The sequence below is a fragment of the Schistocerca nitens genome, chromosome 1 (assembly GCF_023898315.1).
Source record: "Schistocerca nitens isolate TAMUIC-IGC-003100 chromosome 1, iqSchNite1.1, whole genome shotgun sequence".
Classification (NCBI taxonomy): domain Eukaryota; kingdom Metazoa; phylum Arthropoda; class Insecta; order Orthoptera; family Acrididae; genus Schistocerca; species Schistocerca nitens.
This window is the reverse complement of record NC_064614.1, coordinates 884,342,424-884,359,316: the sequence shown is the minus strand read 5'-3', so window position 1 is coordinate 884,359,316 and position 16,893 is coordinate 884,342,424.

Here is a 16,893-nt window from a genome sequence, read left to right as displayed (position 1 = left end):
GAATAAATATTGTCAGGAGGAATTTAGGTCAAGAGATGCTGCTTCAACTACCAGCGCAGTCACGAGCCCGTGTGTTGTGCTTGGGCGCGACCGTTGATACGGTGCGGCTCAGATGTCGGAACATTTGCGGGTCGGAAGGCAATGAAAAACACGGGAAAAAAGAGAAAGAATGGACACTGAGTAAAGTAACGGAAATCGAAGTCAAATGACAGAAATACAAGCACTACAATAAAAGTAAACAGCGCAACCATAATTCATGTACGCAAAGAAAATATTGCATAAACAGCTCCACTTATGAATGAAAAGTGATTGTTTTAAACTTTAATTTACGGCAGGACCGACTAGTACGCTCGGAAATGAGGCACCTATGGTCTAGGGGTAGCGCCTTTGATTAGCAATCAAAACGTGCTCTGTACAGATTTCGAAACCCGCAAACACTTAAATTGTGATTAATAATCAGCATTGGTGGCCGAAGACTTCCGGCATAAGAAATCACCCTCAATCTGCTAACGGTTTTGACAAAGAGGGCAGAGGAACGGGCAGAGAGAGGTTCGGGGCGTTCTCCTGTCTTTCGGTTGGGAAACTGCTGTAAAGGAGGAAGAATCAGCAATGATCAACGGCATGTGGATGTAGAAGTTAATGGAAACCACAGCATTAAAGACGCATAACGTGTAATTGAAAAAAGAGTAATGACGATCTCTCCATTGGCAGGAGATTCCGGAAAAGACCCCCATTCGGATCTCTGGGAGGGGACTGCTAAGGGGGAGGTGACCATGAGAAAAAGATAAAATAACCAACGAAAGGATAAAGTTCTACGAGTCGGGGAGTGGAACGTCAGAAGCTTGAACATGATAGCGAAACTAGAAAATCTGAAATGCAAACACTCAGTCTATACACAGTTAGGGGTCAGTGAAGTGAAATGGAAAGACGCCAAGGATTTCTGGTCAGCAGCAGAAAATGGGATAATAGGAGTAGGATTCGTTTTGAATAGGAAGGTGGGGAGGAGAGTGTTTTATTGTTAACAGCAGAAATGACAGCAGACCATCACCGACAGCCATAGTTCAGATATAGATATACATGCTGACGTCGCAAGCTGAAGTTGAAGAGAAGGAGAATGTATGAAAATATCGGTTTGGGGCAAGGAATGAGAGACTAATTTAGTTCTGTAATAAATTTAAGCTAGTAACAGCGAATACTATGTTCAAGAATCACAAGAGGGGGAGGCATATATGGAAAAGGCCAGGTCATAGAAGAAGAGTTGAGTTAGTTTACATCATGTCCGATTGAGATTTCGAAATCAGATAATGGATTGTAAAGCGTACCCAGGTGCCGATATAGACTCAGATCACAATGTAGTACTGATGAAGAACAGGCTGAAGTTTAAGAGATTACTCAGGAAGTATCAATACACAAAGTAGCGGAAAATGAACTTCTAAGGGATGACAAGTTACGCTCGAAGTTCTCTAAAGCTGTAGATACAGCAATAAGGAACAGCTCAGTAGACAGTACAGTTGAAGAGGAATGGATATCTCTGAAAAGGGTAATTAACGAAGTTGAAAAGAAAAACATAGGTACAAAGAAGGTAACTGCGAAGAAACCAGGAGTAACAGAAGAAATGCGTCAGCTGATTGATGAGAGAAGGAAGTGCAAAAATGTTCAGTAAAGTTCAGGAATACAGGAATACAAGTCGCTGAGGAACAAAATAAATAGGAAGTGCAGGAAAGTAAAGACGAAATGGCTGCATGAAGGATGTGAAGAAATCGAAAAAGATACGATTGTCGAAAGGACTGACTCAGCATATAGGAAAGTCAAAATAACCTTCGGCGAAATTAAAAGCAAAGGCGGTAACATTAAGAGTGCATCTCGAATACCACTGTTAAATGCAGAGGAGAGAGTGGATAGGTGGAAAGCTCTCTATGAGGGGGGAGAGTTGTCTGATGAGGTAGAAGAAGAAACAGGAGTGGATTTAGAAGAGACAGGGGATCCAGTATTAATAGAGGTAAGCTATACGGAGAGACGGGTAATATACAATATGTACAAGAGCTAAGAGGGAATAATAAGAGTGGCTACCAAGAACGAAGTCCTCCGGCTGAAAGGAGTATAAAACAGGGATGTAGTCTTTCGCCCCTATTTTCGATTTGTACATCGAAGAAGCAATGATGGAAATAAAAGAAAGGTTCAGGGGTGGAATTAAAATTCAAGCTGAAAGGATATCAATGATACGATTTGCTCAAAAAATGGTTCAAATGGCTCTAAGCACTATGGGACGTAACATCTGATGATCTGATGATAAGACATCTGTTGAGACATCAGGGAATGGCTTCCAATGTACTAGAGGGAGCTGTAGACGGTAAAAACTGTAGAGGAAGACAGATTGGAATACATTGAGCAAATAATTGACGACATAGGTTGCGAGCGCTATTCTGTGATAAAAAGGTTGGCACAGGAGAGGAATTCGTGGCGGGCTGCATCAAACCAGACAGAAGACTGATGACTCAAATAAAAAAAAAAAAAAAAAAAGAGGCAAGCTGGTGTTCTGGAAGAAACAACTACGTCTCAGTAGTATGCTTATTTTTGGGGTACCGTAAAGCGTGTAGCGCCACTTTCCCTTATTTCTACCTACATGTATTGTAGCGCTATAAAGAAAAGCAATTTAAAATGCCCACCAAGAAGTGATGTCGCAGCAGCCATTACCATTACGTCACTGACCAAAGCTGACGGTTAGTAGCGGTAATTTACTAGAAGGCTGAATTGTTTGGTAAAATTTTACTTACGGCGGCGGTGGCGTAGTGTGCAACGGATGGCCATGAAGTAAACAGTTAATGCTGTTCCGGTTTATGGTTGACAGTTTCTTGTGTGCATCCGCTTAGTAAATTAATTGTTCTCGCAAAGCGAACATTTCATAACAAAACGTTTGCGTTAATATGAACGTCACATATTTCCGAGCATTCAACGGTCGTTGCCGACATCAGCATATTATGCCACCGCTGCTGTAAGTAAAATTTAATATATTTTTTTTTAATTACAATTTTTTAGGATAAATTCTAGTGTCCGATACCACACGTCGGCTTTCACCATTGACGTCAGACGTAAGGCAAAGATGGTGCAATGCACTATCTATGAATGGAACGGATCGTAGTCATAAACAAACGAATGTAGCATGCCATAAAATAATACATTTAACGCGACTATTATTTACGAGCGAATTTCATTTAAACAAGTTGAAAATGACTGAAATAACTAAGAACACGAGAGCAATTGCGAGTGCATATATTATATTATCCGCACGTACTGCAAACACGGTGTACATAATGAAGCGTCGAATGTTTGGAATCGGTAGCTAGAAGCAACCTATGTAGGAACTCGTTTCTAGTTATCGATTGCAATACTGCTGTTTGTTGCCCAAAAATGTTAAAACATATCAGAAACGTGCTTAAAAAATAATCTTGTTAGTGAACTATAGAATACGACTAGACTTTGAAGAAATGAAAATCTTTACACACATTACTGCACACGCAAGGAAATAAAACACAAAAATGAGCAAACCTTGCAACCGATAACTATGCTACACGAAAGTCACACCAAGTACAGTAGCTCCAAAACAACTCTCAATAAAATCCATACAGCAGGAGTAACAGTAAAAATAAGGAAAGTGTAGCAAAAAAATGGTTCAAATGGCTCTGAGAACTATGGGACTTAACATCTGTGGTCATCAGTCCCCTAGAACTTAGAACTACTTAAACCTAACTAACCTAAGGACATCACACACATCCATGCCCGAGGCAGGATTCGAACCTGCGACCGTAGCAGCAGTGCGGTTCCGGACTGAAGCGCCTAGAACCGCTCGGCCACAGCGGCCGGCCTACGATTTGCTGATGACATTGCTATTCTGAGTGAAAGTGAAGAACAATTACATGATCTGCTGAGTGGAATGAACTGTCTAATGAGTACACAATATGGACTGAGAGTAAACTGAAAAAAGACGATAGTAATGAGAAGCAACAGAAATGAAAACAGCGAGAAACTTAACATCATGATTGATGGTCATGAGTAGATGAAGTTAAGGAATTCTACTTCCTACGCAGTAAAATAGCCCATGGTGGACGGAGCGAGGAGGACGTAAAAAGAAGACTAGCACTGGCAAAAAAGGGCGTTCCTGGCCAAGAAAAGTATACTGTAATATTATCAAACATAGGCCTTAATTTGAGGAAGAAATTTCTGATAATGTACGTTTGGAGCACAGCATTGTAGTGAAACACGGACTGTGGGAAAACCGGAACAGAAAGAATCGAAGCATTTGAAATGTGGTGCAGGGACGAATGTTGAAGATTAGGTGGACTGATAAGGTAAGGAATGAGCAGGTTCTGGGCAGAATCGGAGAGGAAAGGAATATGTGGAAAACACTGACAAGGAGGAGGGACAGGATGATAAGACATCTGTTGAGACATCAGGGAATGGCTTCCAATGTACTAGAGGGAGCTGTAGACGGTAAAAACTGTAGAGGAAGACAGATTGGAATACACCGAGCAAATAATTGACGACATAGGTTGCGAGCGCTATTCTGTGATAAAAAGGTTGGCACAGGAGAGGAATTCGTGGCGGGCTGCATCAAACCAGACAGAAGACTGATGACTCAAATAAAAAAAAAAAAAGAGGCAAGCTGGTGTTCTGGAAGAAACAACTACGTCTCCACACAAGCAAAACAGCTAATACGATTGAAACTGGTGACGGTCACATCAGAGTGACGTGACAGGGAAGTATCACTATGGTGAACCATGGAGGTATAAATGTGGTGTACCTTATGTTTTGGGCTATGTAAGATGGCAGACATATGCTTCAAGTTTATGGCGTAATGACAATTCGCTTCTTTTTTTACCGCCACAAGTCTTTCTTCACTTTGTTGATATCCACAAGACATTACAGCATGCCATGCTTTTTTTCCTCATTGCATACATTTATAGGGAAACAGAGAAAAAGTATGTACATTTTTTGCAGACGTAATACTAAAAATATTCTACATAATAGCTGCAAGTTGAAAATGTAACGAATAACAATGAGTACCAGTCAGCAAACAACTATTGCTTTTAATCCTCTAGCATCGTCTGCTATCGAAGCAAATACAGCAAAAGAGGATTTAAATGGATTACAAAAGCATCCTTTTCATATCAAGTACTTCACTTCTTGGGTATTCGAAAAGCATAACCAAAAAAATTACATTAGCGAGACCAAATATGTCTTACTACTGGATCAAATACGTATTCAAGACCAGAAAACTTTGAAATTGGCTGCCTAACACAATATTATTCCCGTAACCCCGCAATATTTAATACTTAATACAAGTGTTACATGCACACCACAGAAATGCGGAACGTGAAGCAATTGTAAACAGTAGTATGCTTATTTTTGGGGTACCGTAAAGCGTGTAGCGCCACTTTCCCTTATTTCTACCTACATGTATTGTAGCGCTATAAAGAAAAGCAATTTAAAATTCCCACCAAGAAGTGATGTCGCAGCAGCCATTACCATTACGTCACTGACCAAAGCTGACGGTTAGTAGCGATAATTTACTAGAAGGCTGAATTGTTTGGTAAAATTTTACTTACGGCGGCGGTGGCGTAGTGTGCAACGGATGGCCATGAAGTAAACAGTTAATGCTGTTCCGGTTTATGGTTGACAGTTTCTTGTGTGCATCCGCTTAGTAAATTAATTGTTCTCGCAAAGCGAACATTTCATAACAAAACGTTTGCGTTAATATGAACGTCACATATTTCCGAGCATTCAACGGTCGTTGCCGACATCAGCATATTATGCCACCGCTGCTGTAAGTAAAATTTAATATATTTTTTTTTAATTACAATTTTTTAGGATAAATTCTAGTGTCCGATACCACACGTCGGCTTTCACCATTGACGTCAGACGTAAGGCAAAGATGGTGCAATGAACTATCTATGAATGGAACGGATCGTAGTCATAAACAAACGAATGTAGCATGCCATAAAATAATACATTTAACGCGACTATTATTTACGAGCGAATTTCATTTAAACAAGTTGAAAATGACTGAAATAACTAAGAACACGAGAGCAATTGCGAGTGCATATATTATATTATCCGCACGTACTGCAAACACGGTGTACATAATGAAGCGTCGAATGTTTGGAATCGGTAGCTAGAAGCAACCTATGTAGGAACTCGTTTCTAGTTATCGATTGCAATACTGCTGTTTGTTGCCCAAATTGTTAAAACATATCAGAAACGTGCTTAAAAAATAATCTTGTTAGTGAACTATAGAATACGACTAGACTTTGAAGAAATGAAAATCTTTACGCACATTACTGCACACGCAAGGAAATAAATAAAACACAAAAATGAGCAAACCTTGCAACCGATAACTATGCTACACGAAAGTCACACCAAGTACAGTAGCTCCAAAACAACTCCCAATAAAATCCATACAGCAGGAGTAACAGTAAAAATAAGGAAAGTGTAGCAGAAACATCGGTAAGGAAAACATAAAAGTGGCTACATGAAAAGAAACTTACCGCATATGAACTTCCAAAGGAGTCAAAGATCGAGGCTGACAAGAACGAAATAAGGACATAATGGAAAATAATAATGTTACATGGTGAAAATGTAACGAAAGAAGCAAAATCCAGAAAACAAATGAAGAAAATAATAAAAATCGCAAACTGTCAGGCACGAATGAGGTACCATCCAAATCAGTTGTTCCCTACCACCCGTCCTCAATCAGACGCAAAATTTTGAAAGAAAAAAGAAAAAATTAAACCACGAGTCAATGACACAAACCCTCCGGCAAAGAAACAGCAATACCCCTCGGCCCAACCATTGTAACTAGAAATTATTAAAAGGACAGAATAACCTCCCTCCAGAAAAACCAAAAAAAGTAGAACTCGCAAAATACAGTAACATAAAAAACGCAATGCAAAACAAGAGGAAAGTATCAGACCAACTAACACCTAAGTAACAAAACGAGGCTTGTACATTTTACTGACAACTTTCATAAATGCAAGAAATAAACAATAACCTTTACGAACAGTCTTCCTCCAGCAGTATTCATCTAAATGGCCTTGCAAAACTGAAACCCTTCTCTTTCCCCGCCCGACAACAGATTTCACAGCCCCCCAATACCCCTCGATAGTATCAGTACATGCTCCAATGTTATAATCTTTAAACTGAATATTGTGATTCACGACCAAATGATGATAACCCCTGTCACCCAACCCCTTGTACGAAGCAAACCCATACGACATGACTACAGAACCTTCTTCAACATATTCTTCTATTAAAGATGTCAAGACTTCCTTTGTCCGATTTGGTACGACCCTAATTACAACATCAGCACAATCTCCTCCAGAAACTACTACTCCAAAAACCCAAAGCCCAACAACCTCGTGCCCCCTTTCGTACTTTCTCTTTCCAAAATGTGACTCATCTTCTTCAATTATAACCCCTGCCCCCCCCCCCCCAATGACCCCCTATATTTTTTAAATTCCCCGCAGACTTCTCTACAAAATGAGAACCAGTCGACTACAGCGCCACAAGAAACCCCTGCTTCGTGCATGACAGATTTGCAAGAATATTCATAGCAAAAATAGTAGGTTGGCATGACAATTACTTCTAAATTCAGCCTCGATCTTTCGAACCACGTCCCCCTGCGTATGGATCTCCATATATTATTTTTTCTGCACCTCCACATGTATTCGTCGGAAGTTCGTGATGGCGCAACCTTCGTCAAAACCATATAATTCCCACACACACTGCACTTGCAAAATCCAGCAATAACGCCCAATGATTGCAAAAATTTTATAGTTGATGTCCGATCACTCATTTTCTGAAGCAGAATTTTCGCAGTAAAAACAACCGACTCATCCATAACGAACAGTGTGAGAAATCAATACCGTATAAATCACTCCTACTTATAAATGACGACTACTTTCACTAACAAAAGATGCTGAAAACAAATTACGAGACCAAAACAAAACACTCTACATCGAAGTTTTAATATACGCGCGTATCCACAGACATCATTTAACTTTCATCGACAGCAATCTGTGGAACAAACGAAATAACATAGCACATTACGTCATTGGCCAAAGCCGACGGGTGGTATCGGACACTAGAATTGACCCAATTTTTACGGCCACAAGGCTAAGATCTTTTTGTGAAAACGACATATTTTGGTTCTACAATTTATGTGCATTATCAGCATGCCCTGGTACAACATCTACGACTAGAGATAATCTTGGTAGGAAGCCCATGGCAGTTTAGTGCCATGTTTCTTGTGACGCTCCGGATTTATCAAAAATATATGATAAGTCACAAAGGCATGGACGATTTAATGGCAGCTGGAGATTGACTCCTGCGTAAAGTACCTGAAATTTGGTAGACTTACCATTCACGAATGTCCTCTTGAACTGCTGCACATACACACACAACACAGAGTTTGCACTAATATTTTCAGAGAACTGTTTTTCCTTCTTCTGTCTGAGGTGTTGCGGAAATAAAGCATGTCGGACAGCCAACACAGTGTTTACACCTTGTGTCTCAGAGATTTCACACGTTTTGACGCAGTTTAAACTTCATGATGCTTCACCATACACTGTACAACAAAAATTCAAATTACGGAAGATATTAATAACAATCATGGAGAAGCATATACACGTGACTTCTACATTAATTGGTAATTTCCAAGAATGATTGCCTATCGAAGTCGCGGTGTCCAAACGATACATATCGAACGCACAATCGTAAATCGATCATGAGACTTTGGTGGCGGGCGTTATGAGTATGTTTACGGTGGGCACTACAGCAACGACAAAAGAAGAGCGTTACAAAAATACTTGTAATTACAAAGGAGACGACTTACCTTACTCTTCGTCGGTGTTGTCGTCATGTGAAAGTCCATTTCGATGGTGTGGATGGATAATTTGGAAGAGTCGAATCATGTATTATTCCTGATACTCGTTTGTTTCCCACACTGTCTACAATGAAATTGTAGTGGTATATCAGCACCGAAACTGTTCTTACGAAGTTTTACACACTTCGCACCACCACAGTCTACACAGTCCCTCCTTTCCTCGTCCGGTAGTACTCCATATTTGCGACAGAAAAGTCTAACAGTTTTCTACGCTGGATAAGCGTGGAATTATATTTTTCCATGTGAGAGAATCCGCCAAAGAAACGTCAAGAACACCAGACATCCCACTCACTACCGACATAAATCGTCTGGTTTCCCTAGCAACTCACAAACAATTCGCGGAGGTATGTAATTTAGAGCAACCATAGAGTAAATATCTCTGGAGTGAGCATTGCGTTCTGCGCATGTTGTCAACATTAAACAAGGATTGTCACGTGGTTTCGGGACTTCGCTGTGGGTGTGTGCTTTCCTTAGAGTTTGAAGTTTATAATATCAAGAGTTTTTGTTGTGTTTTCACTATTTGTTGATAGTGTAATAGGGATGGTGAATTACTGTTGTTGCTACGGATGCAAAGAAAAATATTCGAAAGGAGGGATAGTAACTTTTCATGGGTAATATGTTTAAAAATTTCGAGACGCATTATAATTAAGGCTTGATTCTGTAGACCTATTTTTCTACGATTTTATGACTGTATAATAGATATTACGGCTCGTACAAAAGCTTTCCTCTCGTAAATTTGCTAGTCGAACAGGAAAGGGAATGGTTAGTTGTTTCAGCAAATACTATCCTCCATGCCTGTATCAGTGACTTGTCGATTACGTATATAGATTTGAAAGACGGGAGACAGATAAATTCAGTAGAGTGGGAGTCTGTAATTCTCTTCGTATAATATGTGTGTCCAAACCTTTTGTTTACTTATAAAGTTACAGTAGGAGACCATGTTAAGTGTGTCTAGGATATGGAGAATGATTATGTGTGATTTATATTTTAGTTTCCCGAAGGATGAACAATGAGTAAAGACGCGGCTCCAGAAAATAAGGAGGAATAATTTTGTCCCCACAAAATATTCCAAAGTGTGTTCAAAACACTTTGAAGAGGAATGTTTAGAAAGAGAAAAATTTGGACGTGTGTGGCTGAAGGTAGATGCTATACCAACTATTTTTAATTTTCCACAGCACCTACTACCAATTTCTGCATTCAGCTTAAATACATTTTCTGCACAAATCAAATAAAAAACACAATAGTGTACCTAATCATTCATCTTCTTTGGTGTATTTTGCCTTCAATTTACTTTCTTCAACATTTGATTAAGAAGCGTAAAATATTAGTAAACATGTCCCCAAACTCTTTCATTTGTGTCACTTTCCACTTCCCTTATTGGTGTTATACGGGTTGAGTGTTACATGACCAACTGTATTTGCTTTACAGTACATTTATTCTCCGATCGCCTTTTTTCCGCCTTCTTACTGAGTCTACTATTTATTTAATAAACTGGGAGCAAGTACGTAAAATGCGTTAAATAAACACTTCAGAGTGTCACTAGTAAGAAAAATTGTGCTTTAGGTCGCAAAAACGAGAAAATAAATACGCAGAAATAGCAGAAAAAAGGGCGAATTAGCAGGGATATAATCACTAATGTAAGGCAAATTCGGTGTTTTGCGGACACTTGCAAAAGTGCTAGCGTACTGTCAAGTCGTTTTGCAAGACTATCACTGCAAAAATGTACGTCATGCTCTGTAATACTATAAAGTGCCGTATCATACCGAAAACTACCAAAAATCGAGTGCATCTGAACTGTAACACCTATCGCAAAGAAGCAGAATGCAATATCACTTGCCCATAAAATTTACCTAGCTGGTTTATTCCCGGTATCAAATAGATACTGTTAAAATGTCTGCGCAACATATATAAATAATCACGACACGTTCGAAAAGAATCCGTCTGTACTAGGGATGTAGTGACATTCGAAATATACAGGGCGCTATACGGACAAACACACGACGTCCCGAGAACACGTGACCAGGCCGGCAATGTATGTTGACAACACAAAATCTGTTCTGAGCATGTGAATGCTCACTCCAGAGATATTTACTCTATGAGAGCAACTAAGGGAACGACGGAAAACAGATAAAAATGACGATCACAAATAATTGATCATAACGCCCGCCACGAGAGTCGCATGATCGATTTACGATCGTGCGTTCGATATGTATCGTTTGGATCCCGCGACTTCGGTAGGCAACAATTCTTGGAAATTACCCATTAATTTATAATATTTACTAATAATTTAAGACATATGAGGGAGTAACATAACATAAAGATAATAACCAGATTACAAAATTTAATAAAATGTTTCGTTTAATCCTCAGCGAAAATAAAAAGAAAATTTTTATCAGGATTCAACACTATGAATTCTGAATTTTAATGTTCAGTTATCTGTAAACATTTTGAAAGTTTGATGACAGAAGACCCTGAAAGGGTATTAACAGTTCGTCTTCATAACGTCCCTTCCTCTCACGTACTTCTTTCAGTCCTGATCGTGCAGTCGCAGATGTCAGACTACGTTTGCATGCGACTCATCTTCCGAAAGCCGAAAATGCGAATTTCGGAAACCGTTTTTCGCTGTCGTATATTTGTGTTAATGTCTGATGCGGATTTGCTATCCCAGTAAATATGGCATCCCGTAGCTGTTTCTGTTTCTGATCTAGTCAGCACAGCTATTTTTCTTCACTTAAATAGTAGTCAAACGTTTTGAAAACATGACATAACGCGACAATCCAAGCACGTTTCAAAAACGGTTATGCGTTTACATGGAGCGGAGACTGATTGTGTCGGTGGGAAACCAGTAGCTAGAACCGAATTTCCAGAATAGATTTTAGAGTGTTTACATGATCAACCAGGAGCGATATTGGGAAATCGTTTTTCGAGATTCAGTTCTAGGAACCTATCTAAACATAGAGTGTGATCTTATGTTCATATGAGGGAGTTGTTGTGGGACACATATTTCATATGAATGGTTGATGTGATGGTTTATCGACGTGCTGTTGAGTTGTAATGCCAGGGCTGTAGCGGAATATGGATTGAAGCGAAATATTGACCTTTGTATTTGTTTGATGCCTCCTACTTTTCCTACCATATCTTTTTAATATTGGTCGTACGCGTTACAACAGATCTGTAAACGGTACATTGATATTAAGAGACCTCCAGAATGTAGCATGTCGACTTGGCTTTCACATTTAGTTTATAAGGATTACAAATAATTTAAGATATATGAGGCAAATAACATAAAACATTGTTAATAACGAGATTACAAACATTTAAGAATTATCTACTAATTCATTGTTGTACATTCTTACATGTGCCTTGATCCAGACTAAATACATATAAATTAGACCATATGTACATATATGTACTTAAAACACCGTCTAATGACCCTGTCGGGTTCAGTACTGACCGGCCGTTTTGTCATCCTCTGATAATGACGTCATTCAGTTGCAGTATGGAAAAGCGTGAGATAAGCAGCCGCTCTTCCAGCTATTGTCAGCTTTCCCAACCTTGGATATGCTAATTCTGATTCAAGGTGCTCCTCAATTGGCATCACGGGGCAGAGTGCACGCCCTGACAGTACCGGGAATCCAACCAAGGACCTCTTCATAGCAATAAGACACGCTGATCACTTAGCTGCAGAGGCGGTCGTTATTTATTTAGTGTACTAGACTGGAACACAGTTCTTGCATCTGACAGTAACAAGATTATTTCGTCTGTTAGATCAGAAGCATATTGTGCTCGTATTGCCTGCAATATGGCAACAGTGTGGAACAGTGGAATGCGCAGCTTCTATTTTACTTCCGAATTCACTGAAATTAAAGTAAGTTTTTTGTTTGTTTGTCTGCCTTAAGTATACGTAGAAAATCCCGCTCCTGAGAGCACTACGTGGAGAAGTCGCCAAGAAGCTATCTGCTAGTCCTCCAGACTGTAAAACGAGCTTCCAATGGGATGCTGCTCAACAAATTTTGCCCTTTTCCTGCTAAAAGCCAGTTTCGAAATTTTGCAAGTTAAAAAGAATACATTGTAAGTGAGAAAGACGCACCACAAGGGAATTATCCTAATGGGACGATAATCAATAGATGTGATGTAAATGTACAGATAAACAAATTATTGCAGTTTCAGAAAAAATGGGTGATCAATTCAAGAGAACGAGCTTCAGAAATTGAGCAAGTCAATAATGCGTTGGTCCATCTCTGCCCTTATGCAGGCAGTTATTCGGCTTAGCATTGAAAGAGTTCGTCAATATCCTGAGCTGGTCGGAGCGTCCTGTCCAGAAAACTCCAGAACGTTCTCAATTTGACAGAGATACGGCGACCTTGAGGGCCAAGATATGGTTTGGCAAGCACGAAGACAAGCAGTAGAAACTTTCACGATGTGCGGGCGGGCATTATCTTGCTGAACTGTAAGGCCAGGATGGCTTGCCATGAAGGGCAACAAAACAGGGCGTAGAATGTCATCGACGTTCCACTGTGCTTTGGAGTGCCGCAGATGGCAATCAAAGGGGTTCTGCTATGAAATGAAATGGCACTCCAGACCATCACTCCAACAGTCAGGTTGATCTGAGATGTCTCCAGACACGTCTTCGCTGGTCATCAGGGTTCAGTTCGAATCAGGACTCACCACTGAAGACAATTCCACAACAGTCAGTGAGATTCCAGACCGAATGTACCCGACACTACTGCAATCGGGCTTGTTGGTGTATAGAGGTCAATGGTAGTTGGCACAAGGGGCACCGTAAGCTCTGCCCCCTTTCTGTGAACCACCTGCTAATGGTTCTTGTGGTCGTCACAGAAGCACCAGTTGCACGTCGGATCGATAACAATGACCTTACGCCCTGGTATCGACATGTCTGCAGTTTACTATCCTTACCAGTTGCTCTGTGAGATTGCTCTGCAGTGTCACACATACATACATCCGCACACAAAGCTTACAACTTTACATTTTCCCTATATGCCTGTATGAATATCAGTTTGCGACTAATTTGCTTAACTCCTTCGTGGTGCGTCGTTCTTTTTTTCTCTTAGAGAGTATTTATAATTTGGTGCTAGACCCCCACACTCGAAACCAATGCGAGCAAACTCACACTTCATTTTCTAGGAGGTGTTATAACCATCCCATCTCAGTTTCTACCAGAATGTCGACTTTGCTCCAGACCCCACCATCCGACATCACTTCTCCTCTGGTTTTATCTCTTGAGGAACAATTTGCTGCCATTCCTCCAGCCACGTTTGTAGTGTCGATAATCATTTTGCCCATGTGTTACATTCTTTTTATTATACGTTCCACATGTGTTGCAGAGATTGTTGACTGAACAGATTTCTTCAGTTCTAATTTCGAAAGTTCTACACCCCCAGTACTTTAACTATCTGAGGACGAATTCTGTGCCTGGGATTATGTGTTACTAACTGTTTGTGTCTTAGGGAACTTTGTTCAACAACGTTACTTGCTGCCTCGCTTGAGATTTTGCACATTATGCTTAGACTCTGGTTCAGCGAAGAACATTTATTTTGTCAAGATCACAGGGTGGAGATGTGTCGGATCTTCCGGCACATTTTAAATTCCCGCTCGACGCTCAAGTATTGCACTACAATCAGCGTGTCATGACGTACCTGATGTCGCCGAGACAATTCGGTCGTCAGGACAGCACGAGACTACATCTGTGTAAGATGGCGGTGCAGTGAACGCATACCAGCAATAAGAACAATGGCAACCGGCCGAGGGCGACGGTTGAGTAACTGTCCAGAAGCAACCGTTTGGAATTACTTACCTTGTGAACTATCCTCGGCAGATGTATACGTATATTTCTCCAGTGGTCGTGCAGTAGGCTTTCTGAACCAAAACTGTCGTCTGGTGGCGGATTGCAAGGTTAACTGCAGGAACCTTATTGTGAGGAAGTGGAAGTTTGAACTGCATAAAACTACCTCGCTCTTGGACTTCTCCACACAGATGGTGCTCAGTTTTTCCACTTGCATACTACTTTTCCTTAGGACAAATGGTTCAAATGGCTCTGAGCACTATGGGACTCAACTGCTGAGGTCATTAGTCCCCTAGAACTTAGAACTAGTTAAACCTAACTAACCTAAGGACATCACAAACATCCATGCCCGAGGCAGGATTCGAACCTGCGACCGTAGCGGTCTTGCGGTTCCAGACTGCAGCGCCTTTAACCGCACGGCTTCCTTAGGACATTGCACTGTATTCTCGCCTTCGTAAACAATCACCCACACCATGAATATTGTTTTTATTGACACGATTTTCAAACCTAGGCAAAGTTTTTAAATTATCCACGTTATTTATGCAAAAGTTTTGTTATACTTTATAAATTTTGTGGATTCGTAAATAATTTTTTTTCTTGTCAATAACGACTGCATAACGACTATCGCGTTGACTTCAATGTTTGATGTTAATCAATTATTAACTATGCTCCTTATGTGATTACAGGATGAGAGATTCTTAAGAGATTTTGGCTCAATAAATAATTATGAAAAATGATCCTCTTGGGGAGGGAGTAAGTCCATTTCCAAATATATAAACGGGACTTCTACCCAAGTAACCGCCATACTCGCTGGGCGAGCCGGAACTTCGATTCATTACTGAAAGTAATAATATTCCTTTCATCAGCAGTCCAGGATTCCTGGCCACGGCACCACTCCAAACCCATCCGTTTGTGTCAAGATGTTAACAAAAGCCTACACGTGCGAGGGTTTCCCTTGTCAGCCTACTGCTCGTGTCCGACCGATAGAGTGGGACTACACAGATTGTTGCACTCAGTACTTTACTATTTCTTGGATTGTAGACGTAGATGTGAAGGAGCTACCATGTGCTTGGTGCACAATATGTCGATTCTGCCTACTGGTGATTAGTCTTGGTTGACCGGAACCTTGACGACAAGTATATCGTTCCCATTCTGCCCAACATCGTGCGACTGTCACATCCGAATGCACCACAAATCTGGATATTGACGATTAGACCAGCTTTCGACAGTAAAAAAAAAAAAAAAAAAAAAAAAAAAAAAAAAAAAAAAATTCGGTGACTAAAAGCAAGGGTGATAACATTAAGAGTGCTACTGGAATTCTACTGTCAACTGCAGATGAGAGAGCGGGTACATGGAAAGAATACATTGAAAGCCTCTATGAGGGGGAAGATTTGTCTGATGTGGTAGAAGAAAAAAGAGGAGCCGATTTGGAAGAGATAGGGGAGCCGGTATTAGAATCAGAATTTAAAAGAGCTTTGGAGGACTTAAGATCAAATAAGGCAGAAGGGATAGATAACATTCCATCAGAATTTCTAAAATCGTTGGGGAAGTGGCAACAAAACGACTATTCACGTTAATGTGTAGAATGTATGAGTCTGGCGACATACCATCTGACTTTCCCGAAAACATCATCCAAAGAATTCCGAAGAAGGCAGGAGGTGACAACTGCCAGAATTATCGCACAATCTGCTTAACAGCTCATGCATCCAAGTTGCTTACAAGAATAATATACAGAAGAATGGAAAATAAAACTGAGGATGTGTTAATTGACGATCAGTTTGGCTTTAGGAAAGGTAAAGGCACGAGAGAGGGAATTCTGAGGTTGCGGTTAATAATGGTAGCAAGACTAAAGAAAAATTAAGACCCGTTCATAGGATTTGTCGACCTGGAAAAAGCGTTCGGCAGTGTAAAGTGGTGCAAGATGTTCGAAATTCTGAGAAAAGTAGGGGTAAGCTATACGGAGAGACGGGTCATATACAATATGTACAACAGCCAAGAGGGAAAAGAACGAAGTTTTCGGATAAAAAAAAGGGTGTAAGACAAGGATGTTCCCTTTCGCCACTATTGTTCAATCTGTACATCGAGGAAGCAATGATTGAAATAAAAGAAAATTTCAGGAGTGGAATTAAAATTCAAACTGGAAGGATATCAA